The sequence below is a fragment of the Arachis ipaensis genome, chromosome B06, assembly GCF_000816755.2.
Source record: "Arachis ipaensis cultivar K30076 chromosome B06, Araip1.1, whole genome shotgun sequence".
NCBI classification, from domain to species: Eukaryota; Viridiplantae; Streptophyta; class Magnoliopsida; order Fabales; family Fabaceae; genus Arachis; species Arachis ipaensis.
Window position 1 is genome coordinate 29,279,127 of NC_029790.2, and position 19,171 is coordinate 29,298,297.

The following is a 19,171-nucleotide window of genomic DNA, read 5'->3' on the forward strand; positions in this document are numbered from 1 at the left end:
GTAAAAAAAAAAGAAGTGAAAGTAAAAGTAGCTCACCAATCATACATCCTACAAAGAATAAAGCTTGGACAAGCCCAATTTTAAATTTGTCGCCGCAAATAAGTCCCCACTCCAACACGGTGGCGCTGCCACGTCCAGCAACCCACTCCTACTCCTCCGGCGGGATTCGCAGGTGCTCCCAACCACTCCGCAGGCGGCGGCAGTGCATCGCCACTCCGGCTCGCGGTCGGTGAAGATCATGACCATGGAGTGGCAGGCCTCCAGCTCTCACGCGAGGCTTGTGAAGATGAAGTGTCTCAACTGCCATTTTCCAAACTCTCCGCAATACTTTTGGAGCATTTCATCGATGCAGAGCTTCTCCGTCTCTGCCTCCCTTGCTGTCATCTGCACCAGCAGCGTACTGAGCTCGTGGTTGTTCGAGGACAGCATGGTTGCCATTTTAAAACCCTCTTAGCACAGATGTATGAAACTTGTGTTAATTAGCTAGGGTGTAGGTAAGAGAAGGAGAGGCAGAGAGATTAGAGAGTGGTTGGATTATTATATAGTTTTGGAGGGTGCCATTTAACAGAAGTTTCTGAATGTCTTTGGCTCACGTGGCAGGTTATTTATATATGTATGTCTCTAATCTAATAGAACTTCAATATTGTCCAATAGAAATTGGGAGCTAATAATGTTTTGGAATTCCACTGTACCGTCACCGTAGTAATGTCATAAGTCCTACGAGTATATGTGAACGTTATTATCATGAATCTAACTACAAAAGAGATGAGGTTATTTACAACTCAATTAATCATTTAATATTATTAGTAAAGATTTGATAATAAGCAATGTTATTTCATTTGATTTATACTAATTTATTACAAGAACAGAAATTGTTTGTTATTCTAGGGATATGACTTTAGTTATTTCACTTATTTCCTGCTAAAGAAAATTGATATTTGTAAAACTAAATTGTTGTTTACTTTTGCATATTTAATGTATAAGGTAACTATTAATTCTATAAAAAAAATTTAGTTATCTAAAATTAAATTTAGATTAATATATCAAATAAATATAAATTTAAGTTGAAAATAATAGAAGACTAAGTGGCTAACTGCCCAAAGTAGTAAAAAAAGTTTCGCGCTGGAACAAAAAAGGAAGTGATTCTAAATTGGGAAAAATGATTGGCTGATTGGAAGTGAATGGTTTAAATGGAGTCATGGACAGAATAAGAGACTGTGGTTTTAGGGGAGGTTGGTATTAGATAACATATTAGTTCAATACATATAAATAGTATCTGTATATACTAGTGGTTCGTAAGATGAGTTTACAACATTTTTGACAAGATAGTCTGTTAACATTGTACTTGAATATATATATATAAGACTTAAGGGAATCAGTTGCACTTGAACGACTCTATATACTTAAATAGTGAAAGGTTTTATATAAATAAATTGCATGAAATGACTCGTAAGATTCCTAATAAAATATAAACCCATTTTGATAAGAGATTAGTCTATTTTGATAAGAGATATAAGAGGTTAGGCTTTCCAAAAAAAAAGATGGAATGCATAGAAAGCTATCCGGTGCGTGGGCTAGAGACTAGGATTTAGGAACACCTAATATTCATCTAAATGTCGAGAGAAATTCAACCTTTATTTAGAAGTCAAAATAAGGATGCATTCATGAATTGAGTGAGTTTTGTAATCAACATGCTTGTTTATTTATATAAAATAGAAATGTGGGTATCTTTTAGATTTATGTAGCTATTTTTTTTTTTTTTAATTTGAAATCAAGATTAATCATTGATTCCAATACTCATTTTGCATTTGCATTAATCATTGATTCTAATACAAGAAGAAAGCTTAGCAAAAAGAGAGAAAAGATAGAACAGAAATAAAAGCAAGGGAATGAAAGTAGAAAGAGACGAAGAATGGTAGTGCTGTTTAATTAATTATTGTCATCAAAAGTCCTTCCTTATTAATAAAGTTGCTCCTGCTAAAGAAAATTGATATTTGTAAAAATAAATTGTTGTTTACTTTTGCATATTTAATGTATAAGTAACTATTAATTCTATAAAAAATTTTAGTTATCTAAAATTAAATTTAGATTAATATCTCAAATAGATATAAATTTAAGTTGGAAATAATATTTGACATTTGACATATCATTTTCTACCAAGCGAGTATTTTCTATTTTGTGCTCCTCATTTTTTAAGCCAACCAGCTTCAAGTCTAGGGGTCCAGTAACTTTATTAAATTCTGACCAACATGTAACCAGCAAAAGAAAAGTGAGTAATCCTAGTCATTGGATGAAATCTCACACCCTTAAAATCATTATTGATGGCTACAAATCACAAAAGTTGCTTGCCGCCTAGCACTCCTCATTTATGAAAAGCTTTTCGTTTATTGATTGATACCGAATACCTACTTTTATTTTATAAAAAATAATAGAAGGCTGATAAACCACTATTTTATGATTTATCTTGTGCTAATTTGAGTGGTTTTTATCAATTCTTTGCTCACTTATTCTTATAATTTGCATGGTTTTACAAATCCTTCCTAATTTCGTGATATAATTGAAAACATATTTCCTAGGCCTTTAAACTGTCAATTTTAATTATCTTTTATTACCATTCGATGCCGTGATCTGTGTGTTAAGTGTTTTCAGGCTTTATAGGGCAGGAATGGCTTAGAGGATGGAAAGGAAACATGCAAAATTGAAAGGAACACAAGAAAATGAAGTTTTGAGAAGCTGGCAGCGACGCACACGCATAAGCGACGCGTACGCGTGCCTAGCGCAAAAGACGAGCGACGCGTACGCGTGACTGACGCGTACGCGTGACAAGGAATTTCGCCAAACGACGCGCACGCGTGACCTACGCGTACGCGTGACATGCGCCACGTACAGGATTTGCAGAAAGTGCAGGGGGCAATTTCTGGGCTCCTTTTTGGCCCAGTTCCAAGCTCGAAAAACACAGAATAAGAGCTGCAGAATGGGGAAAACACAACACACAACATTCATTCACATAATTTTAGGTTTTAGATGTAGGTTTTAGGATTTCTCTTAGTTTTAGGTTTATTTCTTCTCAATTCCAGGTTCAATGTTCCTTTAATTTAGTTTCTCTTCTACTTTTAATTGTTCTAGAACTTTAGTTTATCTATTTCTCTTGTTGGTCCCAATTTAGCTTTATGAACTCTAATGTTAGATCTGATTTAATATTTAATGCAAATTGGGGTATTTCAGATTTATGCTTGCTTTCTTCTTTTGCAATTATTGATGCTTACAATTGTTGGTTTTAGATTTTACATTTCCCATTACTTTTCTATATTTCTCTGTTATGCCTTCCAAGTATTTAATAAAATGCTTGGGAGAGTTTTAAGTTAGATTTTTATGATCTTGGCTTTGGTTGAGTAATTGGAGACGCTTGAGTTATCAAACTCCTTTGTTGATTGATAATTGTAAGTTGCTGGTTGATTTGGATCCCACTAAAGCTAGTCTTTCCTTAGGAGTTGACTAGGACTTGAGGAATCAAATTGATTAGTCCACTTGACTTTCCTCCATAGTTAGAGGTTAACTAAGTGGGAGCAATGAACAATTGAGGTCACAATTGATAAGGATAACTAGGATAGGATGTCCAATTCTCATACCTTGCCAAGAGCTTTTCTTAGTTATTGATTTAATTCTTGCAATTTACTTTTCTCGTTTCTTATTCAAAACCCCAAAAAGATACTTTTTCCATAGCCAATAACAACTACACCTCCCTGCAATTCTTTGAGAGACGACCTGAGGTTTAAATACTTCGGTTTATTTTTATTGGGTTTGCTTTAGTGACAAACAAATTTTTGTATGAAAGGATTCCTTGTTGGTTTAGAAACTATCCGCAACGAGAATTTATTTGTAAAATTCTTTACCGACGAAAATCCGTTCATCAAAGGCTAAGTGGCTAACTGTCCAAAGTAGTAAAAAAAGTTTCGCACTGGAACAAAAAAAGGAGGTGATTCTAAATTGGGAAAAGTGATTGGCTGGTGGAAGTGAATAGTTTGAATGAAGTCATGGACAGAATAAAAGACTTTGGTTTTAGGCGGGGTTGGTATCAGGTAACATATTAGCTCAATACATGTAATTAGCATCTATATATACTAGTGGTTCATTAGATTAGTTTACAACATTTTTGGCAAGATAGTTTGTTAACATTATACAACTATCACACTGCAATGGATTAGTTTAAATCTCAATTTGTTGCAGTAGTTGAGTGTATATATGCAGGCTCATTATTGGAGCTGAGGAGCAGCTTGGTGTGATTGTGTTGCTATCTTCTTATGCAATTTAACTGTTGCAATGCCTAACAAAATAATGGAAAGGAAAGATAGTAACCATGAAAATCACAAGGATGGTAATGACAACGTTAAAGTGCGGGAAACCACGCACCAGATTAGCAGTGGTTAGTAATAATCGATTTTACTTATATATCATAAATATTGCTGATTGAGATAGAAGTTAAGCATGTAATTTGTAACCCAATATAGCTGGCACTCTAGGTGTAATTGAAATCGGAATTTTGTGAAATATATACATTTTCCTCTGTTCAATCTTATATCCATAATATTAACTCATAATTTGTTTTCCTCTGGAATTTGTTTGGTGGCAGATTCATGGTTTCAAGTGGCTTTTGTCGTAACCACCGGAATCAACATTGCTTATGTGCTGGGATATTCCGGCACCATCATGGTGCCGCTTGGTTAGGTTGGTGGCGTGGTTGGTCTAATCCTGGCCACCGTGTTTTCGTTCTATGCAAATGCTCTTGTTGCTATGTGATGCAAAGAATTGTCATCGGTAAAGAATTTCTCAATAAAATCTCGTTGCAAGTATAGTTCGAACCAACAACAATCCTCAAATCAAATTTTAATATATGGTTGTCACAAAGTCAACCCCAATATAAAGTAACCGAGAGTATTGGTCTCGGGTCGTCCTCAAGTGAATGGGCAAACATGTGCATCAATATTGGTTAGAATTCCGAGGTTGGGAGTCATGAGCAAGAATTTAAACTACTAAACTTAACATGCAAGGAATCTTAAAATGCAAGGAACTAAATCAAGTAACTAAAGCTAAGTATGAGAAATTTTAATCTAGCAAGAGAACATATGAGCTACTTCTATTTTGAGACTAAGTAAACAACTAAACTAGCTACAACAAGAACTAAACAATTGGAATTTTTGGGTTACAAATATGAATGATAAAAGGCACTCTTGGCTAAGCATAGGAATTGGGGTCACCATCCTTGTCCAATAACCATATCTTGACAATTATGAGGAACCAAACTCATTAAGTCTACCTCTATGCTTAATGTACATATAATGTCTACTCTCAAGCTTGAAGTACATTAAATGGCTTGGTCAATTTCAACTCATAAATCCCAATCCAACTACTAATTGACTTAGTAGTAGATTAGTGTCAATGGGTATCAAGTTGACTACAAAGGATTCTCAAATCACCAAATCAATTAGACCCAGTGACTTAAGTTTACCCAGTTCCCTTAGCCTAGGCCAAGAGTAAAGAAAACTACTCCATAATCAAGGAAAACATTTCATCAAACACATGGTGTGCATTAATAAAAGACATATTCAAATTGCAAATTAATTGGAAACTACAAGTAATCACTAACAATTATCAATAGAAAACAACTCAAACAACACTATTAATCATAGAAACATCAATGCATCAATAGAAATTCTAGATCTACAAAGTTCATAAGATGGGAAGAAAAGGGAAAATAATAAGAAAATTCAAACTCAAACACAAGATCTAGACAAAGTGAAAACTAGATAATTCAAATTGAGTAATTAAAACTAAAATTAACAAAATCCAATTCAGAAATTCAACAATGGAAGATCAAATCAAACTAGATCTAGAGAGAAAATAAGAGTTTCTCCCTCTAGAATCTGAGAACCAAAAACTAGCCAAAATGTGTGTAAAGTGTATAATGAATGATCCCCTCCTTTCCCCCTAGAGTTTCTGGGTCTTTTCCATGCAGAATCCAGCTGAATTTGGGCCTGGAGCTCCTCAGAAATCGCCAGCCACGATTTCATTAATGAGGTCACGTGCTGGGCGTCACGCGTGCGCATCGGCCACGCGTGCGCGTTGTCTGAGTTTTGCGAGCCACGCGTACGCGTCAGGCATGTGTACGCGTCAGGCATGCGTATGCGTTGATGGGAGTTTCGCCATTCCATGCGAATGCGTCAACTCTCGCGCGCCATTCCTAACTTCTTGCACCCACGCGTGCGCGTCGGCCACACATGCGCGTCGCAGCCAATTCTCCAAAGCTCAATTCTTCATGTTCCTTCCACTTGTCCATGCTTCCTTTCTCTCTTCTAAGCTATCCTTGTCCTATAAGCTCTGAAATCACTCAACAAACGTATCACAACATCGAATGGTAACAGAAGAGGATCAAAATACGGCATTTTCAAGGCAAAAGAAGCATGTTTTAAATCATGAAGTGAAATTAGGAAGAGAACACAAAATCATACAATTTATATGAATAAGTGTGAAAAATATTGACGAAACCCCCCAAATTCTACACAATATAAACCACAAAATTGGAGTTTAGAATATGTTTCTTTAGATAGTGTGTATGTCTAGCCATTCTGTTACATGCATACAAAAAATATATAAAAACAATATAAGGTTCTTTTCTTGAATTCCCTTTTTTATTTTTATGTGTTCAATGTGGTGCAGGCTACTTATCTTCTATTCTAGGATGATCACACAAAGAAACTTCCATATTTTATTGCCATAGCTGGCTTTGTGTGTGCACTGTTTGCCATTGGAATTCCTACTCTTTCAGCTCTTGGAGTTTGGCTGGGTTTTTCAACTCTCTTGAGTCTAGATTATATTATTATAGCATTTGTGCTATCCCTTAAAGATGGTAATATTTTATTTCTGCTATTATGTTATGTGTCCCCTTTTTTTTGTCCACCAAGGTCTTACTGCCAGCTTGGTATTCATGTGAATACAAATCTTGCATCTCTATCCGAACTGAGTTAAAAATTTTCATGCATTAAATTGACGACACTATTTTTTTTAACTGTCCATTAAACAAGATATTTGTTATTAACATCAGGATTGAATGCACCACCTAGAGATTTCAGTATTGCAGGCGATGGCACCGGTAAAATATTTTCGATCATTGGAGCAAGCGCTAATCTCGTGTTCACATATAACACTGACATGCTTCCCGAAATATAGATTCTATAAACTTACATTACATGTTATTCAAACATATTTAATGTACAAATAAATACTGATGCACAACATATTTGATTGATGTATATGACAGGCAACAATTAAGCAGCTAGTTGTGAAGAATATGATGAAAGCCCTGTATTTTTCAGTTCACAATTAGTGTTCTTCCATTGTACCTGGTTACATTTACAGGTTACTAGGCTTATGAAAATTTCACATTAGCATATTTGCTAAACAATGTGAATGGTCCTGTCTGGGTTAAAGCTGTAGTTAACATTACAGCTTTTCTTCAATCAGTCATTGCATTGCATGTACTTACATCTAAACTTGAACTTCTGCTACTATCAATTGTTTTAACCCTGATAAATAATACAGGCCAAAATCATATCTTACAATTTAAGAAAAACAAAGTTGTCTCTCACTGGTTAAAGAAAGATCAACCGGAATTTCAAATCTTGAGAAACTAAGATGTGTTTGGTTTGCATTTTCACTTTCAATAGTTTCTATTTCAAGATTTAGTGAAGAGAAAAGAGAAAACAATAAAAACATAAAATATCAAAAAAATTGAAAATAAAAGTGCAAATCAAACACATCCTTTATTAGCTCGTATTTTTGGTCTGGGATGAAATTTGGTTTACTCGAATTGTTTGAGTGTCCTAATGATTCTTTATTTTCACTTCTGCTAGATATTTGTTAGTCTTATGTATGAGTATGTGGACACCAAATATGGGATCACCGGAAGTGCCCTAAAAATTAAGAACTTATCATTCAGTTTTTTATTAAGAGGTGGCTACCTCACCTTCAATACATTTGTATCTGCTCTGCTACCATTTCTTGGAGATTTGATGAGCCTCACAGGTGCAATAAGCACATTCCCACTAACATTTGTTCTTGCAAACCATATGTACCTAACGGCAAAGAAGGACAAACAATCATCCATGCAACAACTCTAGCACTGGCTCAACATTGTTTTCTTTAGCATCATGTCTCTTGTAGCAATAATTTTGGGCATAAGGCTTATCTTCGTAGACTCCAAAACATACCATCTTTTTTATGATTTATAATCAAAATCTAAATTTTTCTTTACAAATTTTCTTCCATATCTATAATGTAATCTTTTGCTATATATCTCTTTATAGAGATATCGCTTGTTGGATCAAGTCATTTTCGTTTGCATGTTTGAAAGAAATTCTCTTTTATTTGCTTGGAATGATGATTCATATCTAGAAATATGAGTCTTTCTTATCTTTAATGGATTGATATGAATAAAGATCATATTCATATTGTGTGTGTATTTTTTTTAATGAGCCTGATTGTTGGTTTTTGTAAAGAATTTATCTGAATTTTTCATATGAATCACATTTTTTTAAATTTTTATTTTGAATGACATTTTTTTGTCTTTTTTTCTGTATTATTTTAGCCAGTGTACTAATTTTGCTTAGTATATGTTCTAAGCTTGCTAAATAAAATGAAATGAAATAAGATATTCAGAGTTAAGAGTTAAGATTTAATAATAAGATGAGGATATCAGTAGAGATGAGTTACTTTAGTAGCATCAGTTAGATTAAATTCCAACAATTAAGTAGGCAAGATGTTTACAAAAATAAAATGAAAATTTAAAGGAAAAAGTGATAAACGATTTGTAACTTCATAAAAAAATTTGAATATACATGATGTGTGGTAAAAAACATAATTGTGTGGGTGAAAATAATACAAAGACATACATTAATAGGCATTTCTAAAGTAGAATTTGGTAAACTAGGTTGCCTGGAATGCTTTGTAGAAATCTCTAATTAAAGATCTGGAACCTGCAACCATATAAGAAACGAATCTAGGTTAAGACTGCATTGTACTAACCACTCGAGCTCATCATAACCAATGACTTGCATGCTTAATCCAAAACTATACATCTATACAAATTCAGATAACATGATTCTAAATCAATGACCTTACCATGAGAATTGAGAGGAGAGGATTTTAAGTAGGTTTGAGTTGAAATTACGGAAATTGTGGATCGAAAACATTTTAGCAGAAAATGAACTAGGCACGCATTTGGAACAAATTAGGATTAAATAAAGAATGTGATTTGGAATGCAAGGTAAGATTAAATGAAAGTCGAAACGCATCATTTTCTCTCTTACAACTACTAATACGCCAATTAGAAATTTAGAATTGCTCGGTAACCTTGAACTTTACTTAAATTTGATCACTTAATAGAGATAACCATAATTCTTTTTTAAATGGATTGGATAGTCCCAATCATAGACATTACAAATTCATTCACACCATATTCACACACACAATATTTAAAGGTTTCATCCATTACTTGGTCTAACCAAGTTTTTAACCATTACAAACTTACCCACACCACACTCATTCATACACACAATATTCAAGAATTCCATCCACACTTGTTGCAAGACATACATGATCACCAGAAGATTAAAGTCTTGCTTGAAGATGATACTAAAAAGTTAATCTTAGTGGACTAATAATTTAAAAACATCAAACAAGCCCAGCTTCCAACCCAAAGAATGTATCATACAGTGGTTGATTCAAAGTTTCCGGCAAGTAAAATGCAAACATGCCACCCACAATCCCACACACAGCAAACACCACGAATGGCAGCTATCCCAAAACCACCACCACTGGCGATAATATCGCCCCCATTTGCCCCGCCTGCGTCGTGCACCCTAGTGCGGCGTTCTTCACCATTGTGTGAAACAACTCGGCCATGTAAATAAATAATAAGTTGTAGGTTCCCGCCATCCCAAATATCCCCAAAATACCACACAGCATTCTAACTAACTTCCACACTCCAACATTCCCCATTAATTTACCCAATAAACAAAACAAACCACTGAACCACATTGTCCCTATTACCAATGGCTTCCTCCTAAACTTGTCCAACAAAATCGCCATTATCCCATACGTCGGCATCTTCGCCACCGCGTTCAGCACCACATTTGTGTAAAGGTTAGTATCAAGATTCACCACATTCAAGCTCTGACCATAGTACACAATAGCGCAAAAGAAGTTAATTGCCACCATTAGAATCAACCTTATTCTACTGACTAGGGATCGAAGCACGTCAACGATAGAACCACCAACGGCATCTTTGTTTTCCAGAGACTTGTTCTTATAGGTCAAGGTTAGTGCTTCTGTTTTTGCTTCTTCTTCTACTTTGACTTCTTCATCGAGTACAAGAAGAACACCACCAGGGAGGTATTTTCCATTAGTGAAAGCAATGGTGGACATGATTTTCATGGCTTCGGTTACTCTTTCGTGAACAAGATACCATCTTGGAGACTCTGATAAGAAAGGGATGACGAGGATCAAGAGAATGGAGGGGATGGAGGACGCAATGTAAAGCTTGCGCCATATTTGGAAGACATAGGCAACGGCAGAGAGGATGGCAATGCCGATGGAGAAGAAGTAGAAGGTGGACATTCCGGCGATGCCATGTTTTGTTGGGCCGATGGGCTCGGTGGCAAGGACGAATGTACATAGGCCAACGCCACCGGTGCTAAAGCCGGTCAGAAAGCAGAGAATGACGTAGATCCCATAGTTTGGGGAGAATGCTGTGAGGCAACCAAAGATAGCGTTTAAAGCATAAACCACCATTAGTGACCCTTTCCTTCCAAGAAATGAGTCTGACAGGTGACCAAATATTCCGGCACCTAAAAATACAAATTAATTCTATGATTAAACAACAATAATAATACTAGTATATAAATCATTTTTTACATTGATATCAAAATTACTTTCATAATTTTAAACCTACATGTAACACCCTAATATTCAAATCCTTATGCTCGAGTCATAAGTCAATGATATCATGGTGGTACGACTCTCAAGTCGATTTTTAATACACAATTATAAGTATAATTGAAAGAAGTATTAAATGAGAAGCCTGAAAAGAGTAAAAATAAAATTCGCTAGGTCGTAACACTCACGCGTCGACAACTAAAAGATAAAGCGTGAAGTCGAAAGCGTTATAAGGATAAAGGCATAAAGGAGATAAGAGAAGAAGAGTCTATAGATATATAACATAAGTAAATAGCCACTAGTCGCGACCGGCAAAGTTTAGGTTGGCTAGGGTACAGTATAACAGTAGTTGACAACAGAATCTCCTAATCTCTCCCAAAAGAAACATAAGAGCCTCTATAGGCAAGTTCAAAAGAGTTCAATACATAATGTAAGCTTTTCAAGGTAAAGGTGGAGAGATTCTAAGCAAAATATAAAGTAGAGAACATAAAAATCTTTGCCATCTCTCAGATGAACCACAGCCCACTTCTGAGCACCTGAACCTGTATCTAAAAAACAAGAGATATATACAGAATGAGAACTCCCCGACCCATGGGTTCCCAGTACGGTAAAAGTGCCAAATAAATATAATGCATTGTAATAAAAACTCGCTAAGCATCCTAAACTTCCTTTCACCAAACATTCACCCTATGCTCTCGTTAATCCATAAATAGGCAACTGTCATAAGGGAATGCTAAATCTAATTCATCTTCCTCATGCTTCCCAACTTTCTAACTCTCCAACAAATCAGAAATGTAAACAAAATCATCACCAGTTATTCTGTCTCCAGAATTCTATATCAATACATCATATCCTCACCTGGAGCAAGTGAATTCACTTCACTGCGTCAACCCAGGGAGCTCAAATTATCTCATTCAATAATCATCATCATTATTCAATCACATCATCAATTCATCTCATCAAGAACAGCCCTCAACGTCCACCTACACCAGCATGAAGGACCTCTCCATTGTACAAACACGAGCAATACAGGCAAGTAATACACAATTAAAGTACAAGTAGAACAAGTAGCACATAATCAGGTAACATAGCATATATGATATAGCAATCCAAAACAAATAGGCAAACCCAAACAATTCAAACATATGCAAATGATGAATGCCTGCCCTATGACTGATGATATCATCTGTCAGTTATATAGCCAACCCGACAAGTCATGGTAGCTAACCATTGGACTGTCCCTCTGTCGTGCATCCCCAACTCGAGTTATTCTCAATCATAATCATACAACACCCATACTGGTGTTTATCCATACAACACCCACACTGGTGTTTATCCATGGGGGCGAGCTCATCTAAAATTTTCACAGTGTCCGGCCACACTTACGACATAGGGTTAGCAGAGAATCGAGTCTCAACCTAGAGCACGAGGTGGCTAGTCACTTCATCCAGGAAAACTCGTAACTCAGATAATTATTCCACATTCATTCATAACATTCCATAATCATTCATCATGACCATATCGTCATTTATACATCACATGATTGCACATTTATACATCACTCGTCATAACCTGGGGCAAGTGGGGCGGAACCACAACCCTTGCGTCCACCCGGAGAGCTTCTATACTAACCAACATGGAGCAAGAGGGGCGCAACCACAATCCTTACATCTACCCAGGAGGTACGTTCTCATATGCCCAGGAGGAACCAAGGAGGGGATCCTAACCTCACACCATCTTGTTGGGGGCGATTTTACAATACCAGGAGGAACAAGGAAGGGGATCCTCACCTTCCTTCATCTCTCTGGGGTCGCACTTCCGAGAAAGAGAGCTCAAGATAAAACAATTATTCAAAGCCATATTTTCATTTTCAGCCATAAATCAATATTTATCATAGCCATCCGGCTCATGGCATAACCCATAACCAGCAAATAATCATTATCAAATACAGCCCTTTGGCTCACGGTATACACCGCACTTCCATCATCACCCTCAGCAACTCATACAGTCATCATTAATCATTACTCATCATCAATTCTCCTCTTACTTCATCCACAAGTTACCACACCTCTTAGCCTATTCTCATCGCTAGGCATACTATAAGTATTTAGGACATAAAGGGTGAGAATGGAGACTTGGAAGTCTGAAATTCGGCTTTAAAAACTCGAAATCAGCTTTGGGGTGAAAACAGGGTCACGCGTGCGCGTGGGTGATGCGCACGCGTGGAAAGAAGAAAAGTTACAGTGACGCGTACGTGTCGCCCACGCTTACGCGTGGATGGGAGAAAAGTAAAGTGACGCCTACACGTCAGCCACACGTATGCGTGGGTACGTTTTGTGCCCCCTCGCACAAAACCAGCACAATACCCGCACAACTCTCGGAAACTTTGGCTGGGAACTTGAATCGGTACATCAACGTGTACGCGTCAGCCAGGCACACACGTGGGTGTACGAGCTGCCAAAAATTTTATTAAGTTAAAAAGCTGCAGAATTTCGTTTTTAAACCTCAAACTTCCACCACACATAACTTCTTCTACAAATTTCCTTTTTCAACCATTTCTGAACCGTTGGAAAGATCTTTGAATAAAATTTCATAAAATTCATTTTCGAAGAATTACAAACTCCGTGGACCAAGTTACGGACCACCAAAGTTGGTCAAAAATCAGTTTTTACCCAAACATAGAAATCACCAATTTTTCCAATGTTTACAAGCCAAATTCATTTCCACTCATCCAAATGACCACAACTCAACCACATTCACATAATTATACTCAACCAAAACCAAACCTACCTCATCTACACAATTTCACCTAAAACTATCAACTTCCACACCTCCATTCCTCAAACCTTATTATCCAATAACCAAACCAATTATTCACACATTCAATATCTAAAATCCATCCAATCTCTTATATCATCACACAATACACACATCAACTTACCTTCCTTACATCTTTCCGGCATCCGGCCCAAATTCACAATTTAAATGCATATTCCACAAACCAATACTCATTATCCAATTCATCAAATTCTCAACACACCATACATACAATTCACACAATTCTCAACCCAATCATTAATTTATATTACATATCAACTATGCATATTAGTACCAACCATTTACACAATCCAAACTTAATCCTAGGGGCATCTAGCCTAGAAATTCTCATCACACTACACGGTACTTAAATGAAACTTAAATCGTACCTCTTGTAGCCAAAATAATTGAGCTTTGACTTGAGAGTCTCTAACAACCCTTAGCTCCAAGCCTCACCAAGGCCCCACAAGCAATATCAATCTTTCAATTGTGCACCAAAATCACACAATACACTAACATAACCAATTTAACATATATACATTAACCTAGGGTTCATGAAATTGATAAATCACAAGGGTTAGAATACTTCTTAACTCAGCCCATATGAAATAGGGGTAGAACCCACTTAGAATCCATATTAGAGTATCCCTAAATAACCAAAATCACAAGATTTTAACACTAACTACCCAAAAATGCGTAATACTGGAGAATCTCAAAAACTGGGAAGATATGAATAGAATAATCACCACAAAACTTAGATAGAATTTTAGAGGATGAGAAGAGCGACGTGTGGCCATAAATGGCTCGTCAATCGGAGTTCCGTAGCAAAAGTTATGGACATTTGAAGGTGGAGCTAGGATTAGGTTTTCTCCTCTCTTCTATCTTCTCCAAAGCTGCGCCCCTATCCTCTTCCTTTAGAGTAAATGAGCTGAAATGCTCATGACTAATGTTTATATATGTTGGGTCTTGGGCCCACTTGGGCCCGGTTCACTTATTTTAGTCTGTTGGCCCAATTTTGGGCCAAAATCTTTAAGATTAGAGTTTTAAATTACATTTTAAATATTTCTATCTTCCCTAATTATAACTCCTAATTTCTTGGCCTTATTCACTTATAATTAATTTTCTCAGCTACAGTACCAAACAGATCTCAGCCGGTACTGCTGATCAAAATTCCAATGTGCATTTTTACGCAGAAAACTATGTTTTCCGACTCAGAAAAATTCACTGAATCCAAATATCATATTTAAATTATCAAATTTCGATTGCTAAATTTTCTAATCATATTCGCTCCTATTTAATTTATTATTTAATTAATTACGATTTGACCGGGTTTTATATTCTACCCCCCTAACAGAAATTTTCGCCATCGAAAATTCCATCCGCTACTACGAGTATGTGAGCGTGGTCTGCCTTTATATCCAACGCCTAGTAGTTCCAAGGTCTTTTTACTCTGCTCGCTTCCGTTGCTGTGCTCTGATTCCTCTATCTCTGAGGATCTCGATCATTCGTCCAACGCCGACCAACAGCCTCGTTCGTTACTTTCGTCATCTCATCAACTCACATCTTATTAAATCTCAAATCATGTCATCAATAATATTATCATCATCATTAGTCATAGTCGTCATCCTACATCACTATAATCAACCAAAACTCATCACCATACCTTAATCATACTCCACACTATCCTCTCTCTCTCTCTCTGTCAAGCCAATTACCACTAATCGCAGCTCAACTCCGAGCATAACCTCCAGACTTACTTTCTTATTTCCAAACCCTTGATTTTCTATAAAAATTTCTGTTTTAAAGTCTTGACTAATTAATCAAAACTCTCTTCATTTTTTAAAAATCAAATGAGTTTGAAATAACAAGTTAACATAATCATAAGAATCCGATTTTCTTTAATAATTTATAAAAGCATTCGAAACACATCTCTTTTGTTAAAGTTACTCAAATCAAAAGCATTTTCAAAATTATAACCAATACTCTTTCAAATTCTTGGAAAATTTCGACAGTACCTCCCCTAAAAACTGGAGTTTACCACCCATCACGGGTTCCCTCAAACTAATCTCAGTACAACATCAGCATTTTAATTTAATGGTTTTCAAATTTGTCTTTCAAAACCAACCATTATAAATCTCAATCTAAATCTAAGGCTACCATGACCAAATATCATAGGACTCATCTCTCAAACACAACGACTTGCATTCACCCATCATCTAAATCCAATTACGCATCAACGATCATTTTCTCATCCATTTCGGAACCATCAAAGCTCATAGCCATAATTTATCCCAATTATCTAGAATCATTATCTGCATTAGTTCACTAACAATTTAAGTACTCAAAACATAAACCATTTCTAATCATACCCTACTATTCCTTATTATTACCATACTATGCTAACGCTTCAGCAAGCTTCCGCTGCGCCACTCTGATTTCTCGTCTAGTACTAGTCCTATCACTTATTTCCTCAAGCACTAAACCACAACTTAGCATGACTGACATTCACTAGATTTCTATCTATGATAACCAAAACTAAATACCAACTTAATCATACTTTTAACATGTTGTTACCGATCTTTCACTTACCTCTTCCCAAACTGTCGAATCTAGCGGTATCCCCGTCGTCATAGTGAACACACGACCTTGTTGTTGGCTCTTGGCAATATTCTGGTTAACCTTCTCAGGACAGTTCCAGGACATGTGTCCGGCTCCTCCACAACTATAGCAAGGTCCCAATCCAGCTCGACATGGAGTTCCCAGATGGTAGCTTCCACACCGCCTACAAGTCATTTCATTCTGAGGTTGCTTTCCATACCTCCTCCCTTGGTGATTGTTGTTGTTGTTTCTTCGAGAATTGTCTTGAAAAATCTCTCGTATAGGGATTTGGTCTCGTCTTCACTCGCCCCTCAAACGATGAGCAACTAAAGGTTGAATCTGCTCTATTCTCTTTTCTCGCAGTTCACTGTCACTGGATTTCGAACAATAACTCCGTACAGTTCCCAACACTTCTGATCCCTTAGATATAATCCAACTCGCTTCTGCTATATCACTCTTATTCTTAACTTTCAAGAGCCTAGCTACTCCTCTAAGTTAACTAAATATCGCTCCGTTTCAGCAACTAATGGTCCTCGACTAATCGTCGACTTGGACTTTATGATTATCAACACTTGTCATGCATCATGAGCGAATATTAATATTAATGATCTGCAGGGAAGTTAGAAATTCAACTGCTAGTTTATAATTACCTCGGGTATGAGAATCAAATTCAGTTGCATCTCGGCCTTCTCTGTAGGGACAATTCCATGACATATGCCCTGATCTCCCATACTTGTAGCATACACCTAACCCCAATCAGCACGGCCTATTTGGGTGATGACTTTCACATCTCTAACAGCTCGAAACATCTGAAGCAGCCGTTGTCTGTTTTCCCTTACCGTTCCCTTGGAACTCCTCATTCGTTGTAGTTATTCCGTCCTTGGAGAAAAGTGTTATGTGTATCCTCTCTCCTTAAACTCTCGACCCCTTGGTGCGAATCCTTGGTTGTGCTCCCTATGACTTCCTTTCTCTGCAGCCACCTTTTTCACACACTCTTCAGCAACTTTGCTCTTATTCTTCCTTAAGCATAACGCCATAGCCTTACATACTAAGCATCCGATAAACCCCATTTATCATAACTACATGCACATACCAACCAATATCAAACTCAGCCAAGTCCAAGCCTAATTCATACTCTAGCTACCTCAACACTTAACAATTCACCATCTAACTAATGTTATTCCAATTCCTACACAAGTGTTCAATTTTGCAAACTTTTATTCCCATTCAAATCCAACTATTCCAATGTCAATTACAAGCCCCTTCTGCTCTAAATCATTAGATTCCAATCAACTCAAACCTAATTAAACAAATTGTTCGAGCAACCATTCGCCTCCAAGTATTTCACCCAACAACCCAAAATCAACATATCATTCTCACATATATCACTGCCAAGATTTCTATCACGGTGCTCCCTCACCGGTTCGTTCTTGGAAATTCCTCCTCAATTACTTCATTCATGTCCATGAGATACCATTCGGGTCTTGTTCACACTAGACAAGTGATATCGAGGTGATCAGACTCAATATCTCAAGTTAAGTGCTTCAAATTACCAAAAGTATATTCATGAACTTCATGCTAGACGTATCAACTAGATACCCTAACTAGCACAAGCATGGGCTCAAAGTAAGCATTGAAGCATAAGCAGTTCCATCCCTCAGGCTCATGAGGACGAACTGCTCTGATACCATAATGTAACACCCTAATATTCAAATCCTTATGCTCGAGTCATAAGTCAATGATATTACGGTGGTACGACTCTCAGGTGGATTTTTAATATATAATTATAAGTATAATTGAAAGAAGTATTAAACGAGAAGCCTGAAAAGAGTAAAAATAAAATCGCTAGGTCGTAACACTCACGCATCGATAATTAAAAGATAAAGCGTGAAGTCGAAAGCGTTATAAGGATAAAGGCATAAAGGAGATAAGAGAAGAAGAGTCTATAGATACATAACATAAGTAAATATCCACTAGTCGCGACCCGCGAAGTTTAGGTCGGCTAGGGTACAGTATAACAGTAGTTGACAACAGAATCTCCTAATCTCTCCCAAAAGAAACATAAGAGCCTCTATAGGCAAGTTCGAAAGAGTTCAATACATAATGTAAGCTTTTCAAGGTAAAGGTGGAGAGATTCTAAGTAAAATATAAAGTAGAGAACATAAAGATCTTTGCCATCTCTCAGATGAACCACAGCTCACTTCTGAGCACCTAGACCTATATCCAAAAAACGAGAGATATATACGGAATGAGAACCCTCGATCCATAGGTTCTCAGTACGATCAAAGTGCCAAATTAATACAATGCATTGTAATAAAAACTCGCTAAGCATCCTAAACTTCCTTTTGATGACAAGTCATCTTAGCCTATTTTAACTATCCTTTTTCTTTTGTTTTCAATTGAATTATGCACGTTCTTGAGCCATAAGCAAGCCAATTGGGTATATTTTCATGTTTCCCTTGATTGAACCAACCATATATGAATTCATGCCATTTCATGAGGTTTTATGCTATATTTGTTACATATTATGAAAGATTGAATATCTCATGATTTTGAGCATAGCTTTGATGATTTTGGTTGATTAATGATAGGTGAAGAAAGCTTGGAGAAAGGTTGAAGCAAAGAAGGAATGGCTAGGAGTGAAGAGAGAATAATGGAATAAATGAAATTGAACCACGTTAGCCCCAACGTTAGCCCCCTAACTTGGAGGCTAACGTTGGAGCTTGAGAGTTCCTCCCTGGCCATCCAACGTTTGCGCCAACGTTAG

At 36.6% G+C, this 19,171-nt stretch overlaps 3 pseudogenes; 1 reads left to right on the forward strand and 2 right to left on the reverse strand.

Annotated features, from left to right (window-relative positions):
- Positions 1-438, reverse strand: part of LOC107646850 — a 30,095-nt pseudogene extending 29,657 nt beyond the window's left edge.
- Positions 4,336-8,285, forward strand: LOC107648174 (annotated as a pseudogene).
- LOC107646849 lies at positions 9,723-16,599 on the reverse strand (annotated as a pseudogene).